The sequence below is a fragment of the Pelodiscus sinensis genome, chromosome 31 (assembly GCF_052426305.1).
Source record: "Pelodiscus sinensis isolate ZL-2025 chromosome 31, ASM5242630v1, whole genome shotgun sequence".
Lineage (NCBI taxonomy): Eukaryota > Metazoa > Chordata > Testudines > Trionychidae > Pelodiscus > Pelodiscus sinensis.
In genome coordinates, this window is record NC_143082.1 from 10,538,337 (window position 1) to 10,559,503 (window position 21,167).

The window sequence follows — 21,167 nt, forward strand, 5'->3', positions numbered from 1 at the left end:
CACACACACACACACACACACACACACACACACACATTATGTACTGTATATAAAGTGTTCTTAACCCTTTTTATTGTACATACTGTATATAGTATACTGTAATATTTTAGTTTTTTAAGCCTTTTTTTACCCTTTTTACTCAGTTCTGCTGCTGCTGCTGCTGCTGCTACCTTGTGACTCATTTTTTTGCTGAAGCTCACTCTCTGGGCTCTTGCCATTTTGATGCCGGACTATCAGGAGTGCCAGACTATTGGATGCCGGACTATTGGAGTTTTACTGTAATTAGTTTTCACTAGGACAGACCTAAAAATCAGACAAGAACAAAAGGGTTGCCAGATGGTTCCAACAAAAATACTGGACACATTTGAGATTGTCACAATCTACATTACCTCTTATTTAGAGATTCCTGGACATTTATATTTTCTCATTTATAGTTTTTCCATTTTTCTTGAACTACTAGACTGTCCGGTTTAAAGCACCCCTAAACAAAAGCTGGGGTAGGTACAAGTCTCTTGTCACCAAAATGCTGTGACATTTTGCAAGAAAACATTCGTCAACTGTAAACCCAGGTGTATAGATGAAAACTGTTTTGCCCACCGCTGCAATTGAATCTTTGGGGTAGAAAGCTGCCGCTGTGTGAGCGCGCACAGCAACGCTACCCAATTTAGTAGGAAGGGGCGAAGGTATTTCTCTCCTCAGGGTGGTTTTTCGTTCGCATTTAGTTCCTCGGGCAGGTGCTCGCTCTAGGCTGATATCCCTGGGCAGAGGGATGCGGCGCTGCCCTCTCCCCCCGTCCCACGTGTCCGCGGGCTGCAGCCAGCGCCCGGGCGTGGCTGGGACAGGCCGATCCTCTGCCTTCGTCGCTCTGGGCGGAAATACTCCGCGGTTGACTAATGTCAACGTCACTCGGATCGCCGCTCTAGGCTGGGAACTCTATAGTCGGACTCTCTAGCCAGGCCTCCCGGAGGACTCTATGGTTGCAGCCCGCCCACCCCGAGCGTCCCGGCAGGGCCTGCTGTGTTTACGATGCCGGCGGCGCCGGTTTCCTGAGACAGCGGCAGCGGGCAAGAGTAGCGGCGCGGCGGCTCTTCCCTCTGGGCTCTCGCGGGGCGAGGAGGGCGGCGCGGCCGTTGGGCCTCTGAGGTAAAAGCGGACGCGAGCGCGAGCGACTCCATCGGGGCGCGAGCGGGAAGGGCGGGCGGGCGCGACCGACTGATGGGGGGGGGGAGACGCGGGCGCTGAGGGAGCGCGAGGCGGGGGATGGGGGAGGGGAGCGAGCGGATCGCTCAGGTCCCCACTCCTGGGGGCGTGGGCCAGGCAGCTGCTGTGCGCCCTCCCCCCTCGCGCGCTGGGCTCGTCGTTACTCAGCCCCCGCCCCCTCTCCCCTCGCTCGCCTCACCCGTGGCCCAGCGCGGAGCCTACAAGCCTCCCTCCCCGCTTACCCGAGCGGCGCCTGCGCTGCCTGCGGCTCCTACCTCCCGCCCCCATGTCACCGCCAGGGCAGCGGGACGTGCCTTGCCCGCCCCAGCATCCTGGCAGGCCTGCCCCGCGGCACGCAGCTGTGGCGCCGGACACAGACAGTGTCTCTCCGCTCGCGCCGTGTCTCTTCAGACGTGTCCCCTCGCGCCGCCGCCTCCGAACCGCATATAACGTACACACCGCGCGTGTCCCCTCGCGCCGCCGCCGCCTCCTAACGGCATATAACGTACACACCGCGCGTGTTCCCTCGCGCCGCCGCCTCCTAACGGCATATAACGTACACACCGCGCGTGTTCCCTCGCGCCGCCACTTTCGAACCTCATATATCGTACACACCGCGCGTGTCCCCTCGCATCGCCACTTCCGAACCGCATATATCGTACACACTGCGCGTGTCCCCTCGCATCGCCACTTCCGAACCGCATATATCGTACACACCGCGCGTGTCCCCTTGCGTCACCGCCTCCGAACCGCATATAATGTACACACCGCGCATACCCTCGCACCGCCTCCTAACCGCATATAACGTACACACCGTGCGTGTCCCCTTCTTCTGCCTCCTCCTAACCGCATATAACGTACACACCACGCGTGTCCCCTTGCGCCGCCGCCTCTTAAGAGCATATAACGTACACACCGTGCGTGTCTCCTTGCGCCACCGCCTCCTAACTGCATATAATGTACACACTGCGCGTGTCCCCTTGCGCCGCCACCTCCTAACCGCATATAATGTACACGCCACATGTGTCCCCTTGCGCCGCCACCTCCTAACTGCATATAATGTACACGTCGCGCGTGTCCCCTTGCGCCGCCATCTCCTAACTGCATATAATGTACACGCTGCCCGTGTCCCCTTGCGCCACCGCCTCCTAACTACATATAATGTACACACCGCGCGTGTCTCCTTGCGCTGCTGCGTCCTAACCGCATATAATATACACGCCATGCGTGTCCCGTTGCACTGCCACATCCTAACATACCATACCACGCATGTCCCCTCATGTCCCCCACATACATACCACGCATGTCCCCTCGTGCCACTGCATCCTAACTGCACACATTTATATTTTATCATTTATATTTTTTCAATTTGTTTCTTGAACTACTGAGCTACTGGATTGTCCGGTTCAAAACCGGACATCTAGCCACTCTAAACAAAAGCTGTGGTAGATACTACTGTAGTCTCTTCTGCCACCAAAATGCTGTGACATTTTGCAAGAAAACATTTGTCAACTGTAAATACAGGTGTATAGATGAAAGAACTGTTTTGCCCACCACTGAAAGTGAATCTTTGTGGTAGAAAGCTGCAGCTGTTTGAGAGTGCACAGCAATGCTACACACAGCATGTGTCCCAACTGCACACAACGTACTGCGTGTCCCATCACACCGCCGTGTCCTGCCCTACACATAGACTCATAGACTTTAAGGTCAGAAGGGACCATTATGATCATCTAGTCTGACCCCCTGCACAGCGCAGGCCACAGAATCTCGCCCACCCCTCTTAGAATAATCCTCTCACCTATGTCTCAGATATTGAAGCCTTCAAATACTTTGAAGGCCCCAACATGCAGAGAGTCCTTCAGCTGTGATCTGTGCCCAGTGCTACAGAGGAAGGCGAAAAACCTCCAGGGCCTCTGCCAATCTACCCTGGAGGAAAATTCCTTCCTGACCGCAAATATGGCGATCAGCTAAACCCTGAGCATGTGGGTAAGACTCACCAGCCAGACACCCAGAAAGTTCCCTATAATGAATGGTCAATTAGTTACCAAGATCATGTTATTTCATCCAACCATCCCCTTATCACAGAATCATAGAACTGGAAGAGACCTCAGAAGGTCGTCAAGTCCAGCCCTCCGCTCTAGGCAGGACCAATCCCATCTAAATCAACCGGGCCAGGGTTTTGTCAAGCCGAGACTTAAACACCTCTAGGGATGGAGACTCCACTACTTCCCTAGGTAACCCATTCCAATGCTTCACTACCCTCCTAGTAAAATAGTTTTTCCTAATATCCAATCTGGACCTCTCCCACCACAACTTGAGACCATTGCTCCTTGTTCTGCCATCTGTCACTACTGAGAACAGCCTCTCTCCATCCTCTTTGGAACCTCCCTTCAGGAAGTTGAAGGCTGCTATCAAGTCCCCCCTTACTCTTCGCTTCTGCAGACTAAACAGACCCAAGTCCCTCAGCCTCTCCTCGTAGGTCATATGCTCCAGACCCCTAATCATTTTGGTTGCCCTCCGCTGGACCCTCTCCAATGCGTCCGCATCCTTTTTGTAGTGGGGGGCCCAGAACTGGACACAGTACTCCAGATGTGGCCTCACCAAAGCCGAATAAAGGGGAATAATGACATCTCTGGATCTGCTGGCAATGCTCCTCTTAATGCATCCTAATATGCCATTAGCCTTCTTGGCTACAAGGGCACACTGTTGACTCATATCTAGCTTCTCATCCACTGTAACCCCCAGGGCCTTTTCTGCAGAACTACTACTTAACTGGTTGGTCCCCAGCCTGTAACTATGCTTGGGATTCTTCCGTCCCAAGTGCAGGACTCTACACTTGTCTTTGTTGAATCTCATGAGATTTCTAGTGGCCCAATCCTCCAATTTGTCTAAGTCACTCTGGACCCTATCTCTGCCCTTAAGCGTATCTACCTCTCCCCCTAGCTTAGTGTCATCTGCAAACTTGCTGAGGGTGCAATCTATCCCCTCATCCAGGTCATTAATAAAGATATTGAACAAAACTGGTCCTAGAACCGAACCTTGGGGTACTCCACTAGAAACCGACCGCCATCCTGACATCGAGCCATTGATCACTACCCGCTGGGCCCGGCCTTCTAGCCATCTTTCTATCCATCTTACCGTCCATTTATCCAATCCGCATTCCCTTAACTTGCTGGCAAGAATATTGTGGGAGACCGTATCAAAAGCCTTGCTAAAGTCAAGGTATATAACATCCACTGACTTTCCCATGTCCACTGAGCCAGTTACCTCATCATAGAAGCTAATCAGATTAGTCAAGCACGACTTGCCCTTTGTGAATCCATGCTGACTATTCCTGATCACTTTCCTCTCATTCAAGTGTCTCAAAATGGATTCCTTTAGGATCCCTTCCATGATTTTTCCAGGAACCGAGGTAAGACTGACCGGCCTATAGTTCCCTGGATCGTCCTTCTTCCCTTTTTTGAAGATGGGCACTCCATTTGCCTTTTTCCAATCATCCGGGATTTCGCCCGATCTCCACGACTTTTCAAAGATAATGGCCAAAGGCTCCTCAATGACATTTGCCAACTCCTTCAGTACCCTTGGGTGCATTAAGTCTGGACCCATGGATTTGTGTACGTTTAGTTTTTCTAAATATTTCCTAACCTGTTCTTTACCCACCAAGGGCTGTCCATCTTCTTCCTATCTTGCGTCGCTTAGCACAGAAGTCCAGGAGCCGACCTTGTCCGTGAATACAGAGGCAAAGAAAGCATTGAGTACTTCAGCTTTCCCCACATCCTCTGTCACTAGGTTACCTCCTTCATCCATTAGGGACTGCACACCCTCTCTGATCACCTTCTTCTTGTTGACATGCCTGTAGAAACCTTTCTTGTTATCCTTTACATCCTTAGCTAGTCGCAACTCCATTTGCGCTTTCGCCTTCCTGATAACCCCCCGGCATTCTCGAACTATACATTTAAACTCCTCCCTAGTCATTTGTCCAAGTTTCCACTTTCTGTAAGCTTCCTTTTTGTGCTTAAGTACACCAAGGATTTCCCCTGTAAGCCAATCCGGTCTCCTACCAGGTTTGCCTCTCTTGCTACGCGTCGGGATGGTTTCTTTCTGTGCCTTCAATAAGGCTTCTTTAAAATACTGCCAGCTGTCCTGGACTCCTTTCCCCTTCATGTTAACATCCCAGGGGATTCTTTCCATCAGATCTCTGAGGGAGTCAAAATCTGCTTTTTTGAAGTCCAAGGTGTGTATTTTACTACTCTCTTTCCTTCCTTTGGTCAGGATCCTGAAATCTACCATCGCGCCCACCGCGCCCACCGCGTCCTGCCCTGCACATAACATACAGCGCATGTCCCCTCATGCTGCCAGTCCAAACCACACATAACGTACACACCGCATGTGTCCCCTCGCGCCGCCATGTCCTGATTGCACATAACGTACACACACAGTGTTTCCCGTTGTGCCGCCACACCCTAACCACACATAATGTACACACACAGTACGTGTTCCCTCCCACTGCCGCGTCCTAAGTGCACATAACGTACACACACTGCACGTCCCCTCCCACTGATGCATCTGAACTGCACATAACGTACACGCACAGCATATCTCGTCGTGCCACCGCGTTCTAAACACACATAAGGTACAGTGTGTGTCCCCTTGCACCGCCACGTCCTGTCCTGCACATAATACACATACAGCACGTGTCCCCTTGTGTCGCCGCATCTTGCCCTGCACATAATGTACACATAGCATGTGTCCTGTTGCATCGCCTTGCACAAAATGTACACACACAATGTGTGTCCCCTCGTGCCCACCGCGTCCTGCCCTGCACATAATGTGCACATAACGTACACACACAGCGCATGTCCCCTCACGTGTTTCCCCTTGCACCTCTGCTTCCTGCTCTGTATATAACATACACACAGCATATGAACACTCATGCCTGCCACTGAGGGGGAAATCTCGCTCCCCTGGGGTACAGAGCCCCCAGAAGGGTCCGAGGCCGGAGGTCAAATCAATGAGGCAGGAGAGAAACCTAGAAGGGAAAACTTTATGATGCATGCATGCAGGCTGTCACTTCCAAGAGTGAAAGCAGCAGCAATGAGAGACAGATTCAGGTATCCTATATACAGAATGCTTAGACAGTTCAGTTGTTGATTGTTCTTCTTTAACATATCAAAGTCTCAGCAGAAGTACTCTGAGACTTCTGTTCACCCCAGGAGTGCTAGAAGTAAGTTTTTACAGTACACAAAGCCACATGAGAACTTGAGTGGAGGAGTCTACAAGGCAAACTGAGGCAAAGATAAGGGTTTACATGACAAATTGTGACAGACTAGGAGTATCCATGAACTTGAGATAGGAGGCATTGTAAGGGTCTTGATTAGAGTTAATTTGATTTCTCTCTGTTACAGGGAGAGAGGGCTGGAAAACTTTTTAACCCTTACAGCAGTTTTCTTTTAGAGAGTTTTGATTTCTTGCACAGTCCCCCCTTTAGACACAATTGGAGTTATTGGATTTTCCCCACACCACATCCCGCCCTGCACATAACGTACAGACAACTGTGTGTTCCCTTCTGCTGCCGTGTCTTGCCCTGCACATAATGTGTGCCCCCTTCGTACCTGCAGTGTGCTCCCCTGCACATTATGTACATAGATCGTGTGTCTCCACACACAGTTTCTCCTCGTGGCCACTGTGTGCTGCCCTGCGCATAACATACGCACACATTGCCCATCCTGCACCCTGAGTCCTCTAATGCTGTGTCACCTTACAGTGTGTCCTCTGTGCTACCCTGCATTACCTATAACAAACACACATCACTTGTCACATGCTGAGTCTCTTTTGTGCCTACCGTGTGCTGCCCTGCATTACCTATAATGTACACATTTATTGCCCATTCCACAGTGTCCTCTCATGTTGGCATTGTGCTGCCCTGCATTGCCTATAATGTACATACACATTGCCTGTCTTGCACCCTGAATCCACTCACACCAGCCTTGTGATGCTCTGCACTTCCTATAATATACATCCTGCGCAGTGTCCCCTCACACCAGCTTTGTGATGCTCTGCATTGTCTATAATGTACACATATTACCCACTCCGCACCTTGTCTCTCCCATCAGGTCTGCTTCACAGGGCCTCACCTCACTTCCCACGCAGCCATCTCACCTGTACTCTATGTCCTCTCACCTGTACTCACACAGCGTGTAGTCAACCTGTGGAACTCCTTGCCAGAGGAGGCTGTGAAGGCTAGGACTATAATAGAGTTTAAAGAGACGCTAGATAATTTCATGGAGGTTAGGTCCATAAAAGGCTATTAGCCAGGGGATAAAATGGTGTCCTTGGCCTCTGTCTGTCAGAGGCTGGAGAGGGATGGCAGGAGACAAATCGCTTGATCATTGTCTTCGGTCCACCCTCTCTGGGGCACCTGGTGCTGGCCACTGTCGGTAGACAGGATACTGGGCTAGATGGACCTTTGGTCTGACCCACTACGGCCGTTCTTATGTTCTTATGTCCCTACGCATGATGTCCACTTCAACTAGCTTTGTGATGTTCTGCATTACCTAGAACAGTGGCATTACCTAAAACCAGCAACCCATTGGAGTGTAATGTGTATCTCACAAGACATTTTGTTTATTGTTGCCCGTGTGCAGGTTTGCCAGATTCAGTTGTTTTTTGTCCATGTAAGTTTTCTTCTACTGGTATTGCTAAAGTGATAGGCATGCTTATTGCACATCACATTGACTGTGAGAATTGTGCGCTCCCTCATACATACAAACAATGTGCTGCTTCAGTTCAATAAGCACACCATGCAAATTCTAGACACAAAGGCATGTAAGCATAGTTAGGTTGCCCATCACTGGCCTATAACATGAATATTTACTCACCTCATACTCTGTCTCCTCTTGCTGTATCCCCTTGCATCACCTTTGTGATGTCCTGCATTGTCCATAATATACTTGTGTTGTCCCATGTCATTCATGTCCTGTATCCACTTGCTTCACCTTTATAAGCGCTGGGTCACCATATGTGCTGTTCATATCTCACCATACCCTGTATCCCATTCTGGTATCCTGCATTACCCATCACAGCATATACCCACACCAAACATACCTCACAGGTTCCCACATAATCAGCAGGGCAAGCTTACACAGCCTCTTTATTCAAAATACTTCTCACACACGACTTGTGGGGTCTTCATGTTACCCCAGTGCAGACTCTCATTGGACAGAACACATGTCCATGTTCCTCCTTGCACTGGCCAAGAGTGATTCCATATTAATCCTTCTCAGCGCAGGCCCATGCTGGGCCCATCTCATATAGGACCCGTATCTCTCCATGATGTCTTTGGTCATCAGACAGATCTGATGTACACTCCTTAATTTCACTGATGCACTTCCTATGTGTTACTTCAGGATGATAGCCAGAGGTTGGCACGTCTGACACATTTCCTCTGTCTTAATCATGTCAACCCACTTTACCATACAATGCAGGCCAGCACTGGGCCTTTTAGAGAGAATAACCTTTAGATGAGGACACTGGGATTTCAGAAAGTAATAATTATATATTCTTTACATGGAAGATTATAGCAGGGAGAATTGAAGTCTTTATCTTTAGAGATCAGTTACATTCAGAGCATTAGCAAGAATTTGTCAAGTAGTTTCAGAGGGGTAGTCGAGTTAGTTAGTCTTTAACTGGAAAAACTTAAAAAACAACGAATAGTCTAGCAGCACCTTAAAGACTAACAAAACACGTAGATGGTATCATGAGCTTTTGTGGGCAGTATTTATTTTTCAATAACATTTCTCTGTATGTTAACACCAGGTTGGGGGGAGGGCACTTTTTCAATGAGAGTCCTTTAAGCTCAGTGTGACACAACCTGTTTTTTGAAGATAAACCTTAGCAAATGTAGGTCTACAAATGACCTATAAGGGAAATTAAGTAACAAGAAGGTTTAAAATCCTCATACAGTTCTTCTTGGGACGACCTACACATCTCTAGAAGAATGGTCTGTGTCTAGAGCAGTATTTCTTGTTTCTCTAAACCAGAATTCCTTTTGCTTTCAGGCATGTTGTGGAGTCTTAAAAATAAGGAAAATTTATCCTTTGTGAATTATGCAATTTACTTCTTGCCCCAAATGTGACAATATCTTGATTATGGCCTTTGTTCTTTTACTCTTCCCTTGAAGATGCTGGTCTCAGTGCGGGTATGTCTACACTACCATCCTAATTCGAACTACCGTTACACCTTGAATTAGAAAGCCTAATTCGAACTACCTACTCCATGCCGCGTGTAGCCGCGGGCTCAGAGTCCGAACTACCAGGGATTTAAAAATGGCGGCGCCCGGCAAGATGCAAATGAAGCCTGGGATATTTAAATCCCGGGCTTCATTTGCAACTTCGATTGACTACATTAACCACCCTAGTTCGAACTAGGGTGGTAGTGTAGACATACCTTGAGTGTTTCTCAGAGATTCTGGTTGTCTTTTTTGTTTTTCTGTGTTCCATATGTCTGTTTCATCCATCTGTTATCACTCATTCTCTGCTTAGGGCAGAAACTATATCTGTTGTGTGTTTGTACAGCAAGTAGCACAATATGTCCCTGAACCATATGTGATATCCCTACACGCTACTGTCCTTACAAATAAATAATAATTCATAAAAGACTCATTTCTTATTTCCTGGCTTGCATTTGCAAGGACATCCTGTCATATTGCATCTATCTTTTACTGATTTCCAGGAAATTGTAGATCAGTCTTCTTTTGGGTTACCTGTCACTGTCGGACGCTTGTTTTCTAGAAGCATCTAATATGAAAAAATGCTCATAAGAGTTTGATTAGCTGTGTTTGCTTATGAAAAAGTTTTGTCTAACAAACTTACGGCTTGGTCTTCAAGAAGCTGTTTCTCTAAAATTTTCTTTACATATATCTTCAATTTAATTTTGTAAAAGTTAAAGCTTATTTTTGGTAGTTCATATACTTGATTTCCTTGAATTTTGTTCATTTAAAGTGACTTTGCATGTGTCTTTACAATTAAAAAAATAGAAGAGCAAAACTAATATTTTTTCTTGTTCTTAAACACTTATAAAAATAATTGTTCGTGCCTCTTCTTTAAAATTTACCTTTTCAGTTTCCTTAATTATTGGCATTACATTAGTGGTTTAAAGCCTGCTTTGACATTTGTTACAGGCACTTTGTAAACGTGGTAGGGGACAGTTCGTGCCCCAAAGAAGTTATAGTCTAAAAAGGCAGTACTGACAAGAGGTGGAAGAAAGGAAGTGGTTTATCCCCATTCAACAGGCGGGGGTGGGGGAGTTGCAGCAGGCAAAGTAACTTGCCCAAGGTCACACAGAAAATCTGCGACATAGGGTACATTAAATCCAGATCTCCTGCGTTCCAGTTCTGCACCTTAATCACAAGACCATCCTTACTTTTGTTTAAATAAAAGAACTCAATTAATTTAAAATATGTTTCAATATGTAAATGCATATATACAAATATATATATTAACTTTAGAAAACACATGGAATTTCATGGGCATATTTTTATCTTTTGATTTGTGGCGTTAAGGTATGAGAAAATATTTGGAAATCATCTATTCATCTACCTCAGTTGTCATCTAGGTGCAGTACAAAGGCCTTTTTGATATTGCGGAAATATTTATTAACATTTTCATGCTATGTTCCTAACTTGACCCCCTCAATTACTTTACTAAAAAGATTAAACTTTTTGGATACATTGACCTGATGACACAGCTCTTGTTTTGTCAGATTTGTTGCCGCTTACCCACAGACTATGAGGTTGTAAAAGTTATGATCCAGGATCACTCAATTAAATTATGTGGCCAGTATTATACAGGAGATCAGACAAGGATCATAAAAGTCCCTTTTTACCTTACAAACTACTAATCTGTTCTCCCGGTCAATGTCTTTTGTGTAGTTGATACTTTTAAAATACTAGGAAAGAAGTTTCTCTGCCTTTGACATGTTCTGACTTGTTGAGGGATTACTAAGCACTTTCTTAACAACAGTAAATAGTTTACTTCATATTATATATTTCCAGGAATTAGTAACAAGTAGGTGTCTATGGTTCCTGCTGTTATTATGTTAGCATAATTAGATATTTATTGCATCTCCATTGGTCCAGTGGACTTTGCTTTCAAGTAGAATAAAATGTTTTTGGAGTAACAGTTGAGTTGTCAAGTTTTGGAAGAGATTCTTTTGAGTGTTTATTTTCTTGCTGGCTTCTGACAGTGCCTGTTAAGGACTCAGTTATTCAATGAGTTAAGCACTAATGAGCTGTTGAACAATCTTAGCTTCCTTCTTTCAGGTCTAAGCTATGAGAGTTTTCTTACCGCAGAAAGGTTGATTCTTGTGTAGGAGATACACCCACAGTACAACAAAAAGACTTGTATTGATGTCATACTAAATTGCTGTCTCTATGAATGCAAATTTGATGTCAGTAGAATCCATCTGATTAATTACAGTTAATTGGCATATAAAACGTCTTTTCAATGCTGCAGGACCATTCACTGTTTTTTAAGACTTTTCACCACAAGTAACTTTTCTACTTTTCTGTCAGAGATGATACCTTGTCTGTGAATTATTAGCAAGATAAACATTGGGGAAAATAGCAACTGTATATGCAGAGTATTTTTCTTAACTGTACACATTCAATAACATGTATTTTTAACATTAATGAATAGCCTACCTTTTAAAATTTGAAACTAGGGATCATTTTTCTGTAAGGGCCATATTCTAGTTTATTTTTTAACGTGTGCGCTAATCTCCTTAGCACAACTCAATGTTCATAGGCTATTTCAGGTTTTGCTGAATGGTAAATTCAAACTTAGGAATCTAGTTAGTTGAATGGAGTGATGATTAGTGATCGTCGGGCTCAGGATAATAAATTAAATCTCCCTTTGGTCAGCTGTAAAGCACCGTCTATTCTGAAAATGAAATAGTATTTGAGAGCAGAATATATTTTTTAAGTGATATGGCTGGTCTTTGTGAAAAGTGTCGAACAATTAGAAATCAGTTTAAAAGATTGGCCCATGAAAGCAAATCTGTTCTACACAATGCTTAAGTTGCTGAGTCATTACATTTAGACTGTAAAAGTCTTTCAGGATGGTATGTGTAATTTTTCATTTTTCATTAAAACATTCCCACCTACAATGGTGGGAAATAATTATTGTGGAGTATTTGAAGACCAGTGTCCGTCTTCTGGCTAATGAGGACTCTGTTGTGACTCTGAACTGCTTATTTTCAGCTCTCGCTGTGTCTCATCTCAAAAGTACATAGTTTGGCTTCAGCTAAACATACTTTTTGTTATTTCAAGTGGTCATGGCATTGCTATTAAAAATTGAAGTACTTAATATTTTCCATATTCAGTACACCGATCTCTCTTCAGGTGAGAAATTGTGTCATCAGAAACCATTAATTTGAACTTCTTCTCACCTCTGACAGTGTCTTCCTAAAAGTGTTAGAGAGAGAAATCACTATGTACAAAATATTAGCATGCCTCTCATAGACACACTACGTACTCTTCCAGATAAGTTGATGACTTTTATAAGACAGAAGCTTGTAAAATTTCTTGCAGACATAATTGTGCAATGCTGCACAGTGCATACTTCCTTACTTTATTCATGGGATGACATAAGTATTTCACATCTGTTTATTTACTTAGTGCATTTGAGAGTGACTTTCTGTTTAATCAGTTTCATTATTTAATAAGTCAGTTCTTCAAGTGATTGCTCGTCCATTCAACATAGATGGGTATCCTTGCCACATGCACCAGTGCCAGAAGATTTTTCCTTTAGTGATACCCATAGGGGAGCCTCCCCAGGCGCTCCTTGGAGTGGCATTTATATGCCACACTATGTAGGGTGCTTCCAATCCCCTCCACCCTCAGTTTTCTTTTTGCCGCCAATGAAGGTGCTTGGAATCTACAGAGTTAGCTGTTGCACATTTCCCTAGTTCTGTGGTGTCCAATCAGTTCTGAAGCAGTAGCCATTATAGAGGCTACTGTAGCAGTAGCCACACTCAACCAGCCAGTTAGCCACATGTGGCTAGTGGGTTGGACACCACGGCCTAATTGAATTTTGTTTTCCCTATAAATAGTTTCTATTGTTAGTCTGTGTTCTATTCTAAGTAGTTAGTTAATGTAGGTTCTGTAATGACTTGGCCTCAAGATGACCCTTTCCCCTGGCTTCAAGTCCTGTCACAGTAGTAACTGACTTAGGCCAATAGTAATAGAGATGTAGCTGTGTTAGTCTGGTCTAGCTGAAACAAAAGACAGGACTATGCATCACTTTAAAGACTAACAGGATGGTTTATTAGGTGATGAGCTTTTGTGGGCTAGACCCACTTCCTCAGATCAGATTGTGAAAGAAAATTGGCATGACCATATATACCAAAGGGATACAATAAAAAAAAAGTGAACTCACATAAAAAGGACAAATCAAATTTAAACCCGACCATCACATTATCAATAAACTACAACCTATACTGGAACAGGATACTACACTCTGAGAGGCTCTGGGAGACAGACCCATAGTCTCCTATAGACAACCACCTAATCTCTGCATGATTCTTACCAACAACTACAGGACATACCAAACTAATACCAACCCTGGAACTTTCCCTTGCATCAAACCCCGTTGCCAGCTTTGTCCACATATTTACTTTGCTGACACCATCATTGGACCTAACCAATTCAGTTATAAGATCAAGAACACATATTCCTGCTCATCCAGATATATAATTTATGCCATCATGTGCTGACAGTACATTGGACTATCTGCTATGTACATTGGACAGACGTCTCAGACACTTCGCCAAAGAATCAATGCACACCAAACAGATATCAGACAGTTCCACAAAGAAAAAACAGCTTCTTGCCATTTCAACCAGAAAGGGCATTGTCTCAACGACTTGATTACCTGCATCCTGCTTCAAAGACATTTTAACACAAGACTTCAAAGAGAAACCTCTGAACTGTCATTCATGTTTAAATTTGTCACTTTATGACTAGGCCTCAACAAAGATGCTAATTATCTTACCCATTACAAAGATAGCTTCCCCAATTATCACCTCTAATATCAATATCATTAGCTCACATACATTAACCTCCCACCTCATCCCCCCTCTGTTCTGAAATTTGATTTGTCCTTTTTATATTAGTTCACTTTTTTTGATTATATCCCTTTGGTATATATGGTCATGCCAATTTTCTTCCACAATTTGATCTGAGGAAGTGGATCTAGCTCATCGCCTAATAAACCATCTTGTTAGTCTTTAAAGTGCTGCATAATCCTGTCTTTTGTTTGACCTATGCCAGTGAGTGATCCCCACTATGATTGTTTGTAGTACTTAGAAGAGGCTCATAGAAGTGATAAATGCCACATTTGCAGGTCCTTCAAACCTCTTTAAGGCTTTCCTACCTAGTGGAATCCACTTTAGCTCCCATGCATGACTAGAGAGGAGTATAAATATATTGCTGGAGAATGCATGGAAGTAATCAGGAAGGCTAAAGGACAATTGGAATTGCAGCTAGCAACTTATGTTAAGGGTAACAAGAAAGGTTTCTACAGGCATGTTAGCAATAAGAGGGTGATCCGAGAGGATGTGGGGCCCTTACTAGATGAGAGAGGTAATCTAGTGGAAAAAGCTGAAGTGCTCAATGCATGTTTTGCTTCTGTCTTCACAGATAAGGTCAGCTCCCAGATAAGGATGTGAGGATATGTCTACACTAGCCCCCTAGTTAGAACTAGGGAAACTAATGTAGGCATTTGAAGTTGCAAATGAAGCCTGGGATTTAAATATCCTGGGCTTTATTTGCATCTTCCCATCTGGTCGCCATTTTAAAATCCCCCTAGTCCAAACTAACTGCCCGCGGCTAAATGCGGCAGTCAAAGGTTAACTCGAACTAAGTCCTTAGTTTGAGTTAACTGTTATACCTCATCAGCACTGTTGTACCTCGGTGTCTTCGTACTTTGGTACCTTCGGTGGTCTGGACTGTCAGTGTCAGCATCGTCCGGTCAGGGTCGTCCTGGCGCACTCATGACAGGACCTCTACTCCGTCGGTGATGATAAACTTTTGGCTGCATGCGTAACAATCAGTACTTCTTTTATCTAGAGTGTTAGACCCCATGCACTTGGGTCAACACAAGAGATCTCTGAGAGGCCCCGGAAGCGACAGATGCAGGCAAGGTTTGAAATCAATCGAGCAGGTTTATTGTCAAATGCGAAGCTCTACCAGTTGGTAACAGAGATCAGTACAATGTTACACTACTGGGCACTATGGCCCGGGTTGACAAGGTACCAACACCGGGCAGGCCTATTGTCGTATAACAGATATTAACAGCAATTAGTCAAAGTTAAGCTACTGTGCATTCTGTAAGTTTAGGCAATGACACCTGCCGTTCAGGCGCCTAGTGCACACCCTCTCTCACCTTCCCTTCCCATCCCTCTTCAGGGACCCTTCTCACAAGACACTGTCTGCAGGAAGTTGAGTGATTGCTCAGACTGGGAGAGGTGGAGGAAGTTTCTTATTGCTACTTGGAACCAAGGATTTATTCCTGCTATTTTTTTTTTAAATCCCCAAAGCTAACAGGAGGCTCTGGCCCATTCCTGACCTGCATTGGCTAAACAGTTACATGGTAAGGCTCAAGTTCCATATGGTGTCCCTGGCTCCTAGCATTCCCTCGCTGGACCAGGAGATTAGTACGCTGCCCTCAATCTCAAGGTTGTTTACTTCCACATTGCCATTTTTAAGGGTTACAGATACTTCCTGTGGTTCGTGATGGGAGCAAACCACTACCAGTTTCCAGTCCTCCCTTTTGGCCTTGCGTTTTTACCAAATGTATGTTGGTGGTGGCTGCCAACTTCTGGCAACAAGGGGTGCAGATCTGTTCTTACCTGGATGATCGGCTCATCAAAGGCGACTCTGCTCCAAAGTCAGCATGCATGTCAATCTTCTGTTCTGCCTGTCTCACCACCTTGGCCTGTTGAAAAACACAGTAAAGTCACAGTTAGTGGTGATTCAGTGCATAGAGTGTATGTTTGGACACCCCTGGTATAGACCAATGGCAGCCACTGCTGAAGGGGATGCATTTGGAGCTAGGCATACTTGACCATGTAAATAAATGCTACCATAGGCTTAAGCAGGGGTGTCCAAACTTTTTTCAAAGAGGGCCACCGGTTTCATAACATGATCATATTTGAGATGTTTAGCACAGAGAACTTGTTGATGAATGATACAATGGAGTTTAATAGCTTTGCCTCCTTCTTCGATCACTTTGTTACAGATTAGGGTTGATAATCCACTTCGTTCACCAACCATGGCAGGTGCCCCATCAGTAATAATCCCAGTAACTTTGTTCCAAGGCAGTTTCATGTCATCTATGGTGGAACTAACAGAAACAAATAAATCTTTTCCTCTTGTTTGGTCCATAAGGCTCTGGAGGTCAAGTAGCTCTTCAGTCACATTCATTTCATCGTCCACCCCTCTCATAAAAATCAGCAACTGAGCTGTGTCAGATAGGTCCGTGCTTTCATCACAGGCTATTGAAAAGAAGTCAAAATCCACTCCTTTGGACGTCAACTGTCTCTTAATATCTGATGAAATCTCTTCAATTCTCCGTGCTACAGTGTTACGAGCCAGGCAAATATAGGCAAACTCTTGCTTCTTCTCGGGACAGATATTCTCAACCATTTTCATAACGCATTCTTTGATAAAGTCACCCTCAGCAAAAGATTTGCAATTTTTAGCAATTAACATTGCCACCTCATAGCTCGCCCTTGTGGCATTTTCATTTGACTCACGGGCTCTTGTGAAAAATCGCTGTTGTGACATTAAAACAGCTTCAAGTTGCTTCAACTTTTCACTGCGGTCACGCCCTGTTAGCTTGTCGTATGTGCTATGTGTCGACTGGTAGTGTCTCTTGACATTAAATTCCTTATAAACAGCCACAGTCTCTTGGCATATCAGACAAACACAGTGATTCTGTATTTCAGTGAAGAAATATTCCACTTTCCACCTGTCCTGGAAGCGGCGGCCCTCACTGTCAACTTTCCTTCTCTTATTTACAGTCACCATTTTTTAAATTGACCAGAAGGGGAAGGGATCATGTGAGCGCAGTGCCAGAGGTTTTGGTCTAAGTGTGTTCGTCCGAGCACTAATACACTGCCCAACAAGAATTCTCTTGCCTTTGTGGCTGTGTGTGGTGAAGAGTCTAAGGATGAGCTGGGGCGTGTTCGCAGCTCCACGTGCCCGAGCCCGCCAGGAAGCTGACAGTGCACAGCGCCAGTCACAGGTACTGAGACATTTCCCGATCTCTGCAGCTGTGGACTGGGAAAATGTCTCAGTACCTGTGATTAGCGCTGCGCGCTGTCAGCTTCCCGGTGAGTTCGAGTACGTGGAGCTGCAAACACGCCCAACCTCATCCTTAGTCCTGAGTGGCGCTCGGGGATTCGTTGGGGGCTGTGACGGGGAGGTCCGTCCCCACACTCTCAGCCCCAAGGCAGAGGGCCCGCGGGGTCAGAGGCGGGCGAAGAGCGCAGGGCACGCCGGCCTCACGGCGGCCCGAGGGCAGGGCGAACCTGCAGCCGAGCGGGGGAGCGGGGCTGCGGACGTGCCCTACAGGGCAGGCTCTAGGACCGCGGAGGCCACAGGCGGCGGCGGCATGGCCATAAGCGGCGCGCTGGGCGCGCCAGTTCAAAAGAGCGCCGGGGAGCCAGGAGAGGGGGAGGAATTGGGGGTGAGGGCGGACGGAGTTCTCCCTCTCCCCACAGGCAGCTCCAGGCGGGCAGAGGCCGGGGGACCCAACCCCGAACCGGGGAGCACGGCAGGCCGACCCCGAGGGCGGCGGAACCGGGACGGCGGAGCGGGCTCAGCGGGATGGAGTGAGGCCGGCCGGACTGGCCGGGAAGGGCCGAGCTCGGGTGAGGGCGTTCCGAGCCTGACGGCCGGGATACTCAGGCGGAGCGCAGGGGGCCCCCGAGACTAAAGGACCGGAGGAGGGAGCTACCCTCCCCCGGCGGACTTTACAGGACTGGGACTGGGGCGGGCAAGAGGCGAGAGATGAGCTGGGGGAGCACGTCTCACCACAGGGGCCATAAAAGAAAGATATTACCAAATTACCTGTGGGGCCGTATTAAACCGCAATTGGCCCACAGGCCGGACTTTGGACATACCTGGTCTATACCTTCTTAAGACACCCCCGGACAAGACTGTGATGGTCCCAGTCCTTGACTTTCTTACTTGGTGAATGGATCCTGAAAACATTCCGGAGGGAGTACTGTTCCAAGCCCCTCCCACTTCCTCGAATTGGTATCAGTTGCTTTGGACTAGGGCGCCTGTGTTAGTGATCTCTAGACCCAGGCTGTGTGGACTACACAGGCATGCCTCTACATTAATGTCAAGGAGCTACGGTAGTTTGCAGGACGTCTAGAGTCTTCCTCCCTCACCTGGCGGGAAGGGTGGTCCAAGTCTTCCTGGATAATATGGCCACGATATCGTAACGGCAATGGGGGCTGGTCTGGCACATGCTGTCAGGAGGCTGTTCCCCTCTGGGACTTCTGCATACAGCATGGTATTCACCTGGAGACCTGATACCTCTCAGGTATGGAAAGCCTCCTAGCCAATCAGCTGAGCAGGGAGTTCTCTCACCATGAGTGAGCTGCAAGTTGCTGCTGTGCTCTTCCAGAGGGAGGCAGTCTCCATGTGGACCTCTTTGCCACAGCACAAAACATAAAGTGTCACAGTTTCTGCTCCAGAATGGATGAGGGATCCCTGGGGAGTGCTTTTCAATCTGAGTCTATACTACAGTTTTATCTTCAAATTGAGTAAAGAAAGGGCACCTTAATGCACCTGCAGCTAAGTAAGAGGTGTTCTCCAGGATAGAGTATGTGTCTACTCTTTGGTCACAATACTTTCTCCTTCCCTGTGGTGTGGTTTAGGACCGGGCTTGTTAAACTAAAATAAAGGGCACCCTGTTCTATGCATTTCCACCCCGATCACACTCATCCCCGAGGTCCTTGGGAAAATTGAGCAAGACAGGACCAAGATCATTCCAGTCATGCAGCTTGGCCTTGCCAGTATCGGTATGCCACTCTCTTGAGCTTTGTAGTGTGCTCCCCATAGTCCATGCCACTCCACCTGGGCCTGCTTTCTTGAACAAAGCTGCCTTCTTCACCTAGACCTACCCTTGCTCCACCTCATGGCATGGCTGCTCTGTGACTGATGGTGGAGGAGCATTCCTGTTTGGATGCAGTTCAGAAGGTCCTGCTAGGAAGCTATAAGTCGTCAACCAGGCAGACTTAGTAGCCAAATGGACCTGGTTTTCAGTATGGGCTGAACAGTGAGGTAGAGAGGCTCCTGTCCAGACCATCATTGATTTTCTTCTCCATTAGAAGGAGGAAGGTTTGGTGCCATCATCTATCCAAGAGCACTTGGCAGCAGTCTTGGCTTTTCACCCAATGATACAAGGCCATTCCATGTTTTCATGATTCACAATGTGACGGTGAAATTTCTCAGAGGCATTGAATAGCTCTTCCCACATGTATGGCTCCCGCATTCCTCAGTGGGACCGTAATCTGGTTCTCTTCAGGATTACTGCGCCACCCTTCTGACTGATGGCTTGCCCCATGATTGGAGCCAGCACCAGGCTGCCACAGCCATGGCTGGACAGGGTCTGAATTCGGCCCTCACTGCAGGAACAAGGCTGAGTCTGGGTCACGGTGGCAGGAGTGGCGCCGCTGCCAGCCCTTCCTGCAGGAACCAGCCAGCCAGGGGTCAATTCCATGCTCCACCTCCCGGCAGGCATGGGGCTGGGTACCTTAGCCAAACGGGAGCTGGTGCCAGCCCATCCCAGTAGCCCAGCTGGGAGTGTGCAAGCCTGTCTTACAGTGCACCCCCAGATGGCCCCTTTAATTTGCCTGTCTGCCTCCTCCAGAGCAGAGCGCCCCAGCTGGCTCTTGCAAGAGTGCAGCCTGGTCTTACCAGGGCATACCCACTTACTTTCCACGTTGTGGGCCTTGCCTTTGGAGCCCTCATACATGGTCTTCTGTAAGACAAGATGCAGCTGTAACCCCACCCTGCTTTCCTACGTAAGGGTGTCTGTGCTTTTCATATGGGTTGGGATATTTTCCTCCCAAAGTCTCATGCAATTACTGATGAGAGCAGCTGCACACCCTGGATATTCACAGAGCTCTCGTGTTCTACATTAACAGAACAAAGCCATTCAGCAAATCAACCCAGTTCTTTGTTGCCTATGCTGAGCAGATGAAGGTGCTCTCAGTATCCACAGAACCGATCTCTAATTGGATAACCTCCTGCATTTGGACATGCCACCAGCTGGTGGGTGCTCAGCCATCCCAGCTTATCAGGGTTCATTTGACCAGAGCACAAGTCTCCTCGTTAGCCTTCCTCACTTTCTATCCTGGACAATTGTACGATTGCATCATGGTCTTTGGTGCACACCTTTGCCAATCACTATGCCTTGCTGCAACAAACTAGAGAGGATGCAACATTTGGAACAGCTGTGTGGCAGTCCGCATACCAGTGAACTCCCACCTATTTCCATACCTGGGGTTCTTCAAGATGTGTTCTTCATGTCCATTTAGCTGTCCAGCAAGAAGAAACTGGGAGTGGAGGGGGCTAAAGTGATGCATGCCATTCCTGGGGGCACCTGAGCCAGCTCCCCTACAGGTACTGCTAAGGGAAAATCCTCCAGCATTAGTTCATGTGGTGAGCACACACACCTACGTTGAATGAAATGAGCAGCACATCTCGAAGAACACCAGTTACGGAAACAGGTGACTGAAACAGGATCTTTTCTTTCTCAAGGGATTGCTCATGTCCATCAGGAGCAGTCTGAGGCCGGCTGCGGCAGCTGGCGCCCTAGGCAGAAGGCGCGATCTGCGCCCCTGCCTGCACAGCCATGATGTCATCATCGGGTGCCCAGGGCTGCGGCGCC

General features: G+C 46.9%; 1 protein-coding gene across 2 annotated transcripts in view; it reads left to right on the forward strand.

Moving 5' to 3' along the window:
- The first annotated feature begins 975 nt into the window (after positions 1-975).
- ATF1 (activating transcription factor 1) overlaps positions 976-21,167 on the forward strand; it is a 48,431-nt gene continuing 28,239 nt past the window's right edge. The window contains exon 1 of one of the 2 annotated variants that reach the window (XM_075902047.2): positions 976-1,143. The gene's annotated coding sequence lies outside the window, so the exon portion shown is untranslated. The remainder of the gene's footprint in view (positions 1,144-21,167) is intronic. The other variant, XM_075902046.2, reaches the window with a different exon arrangement.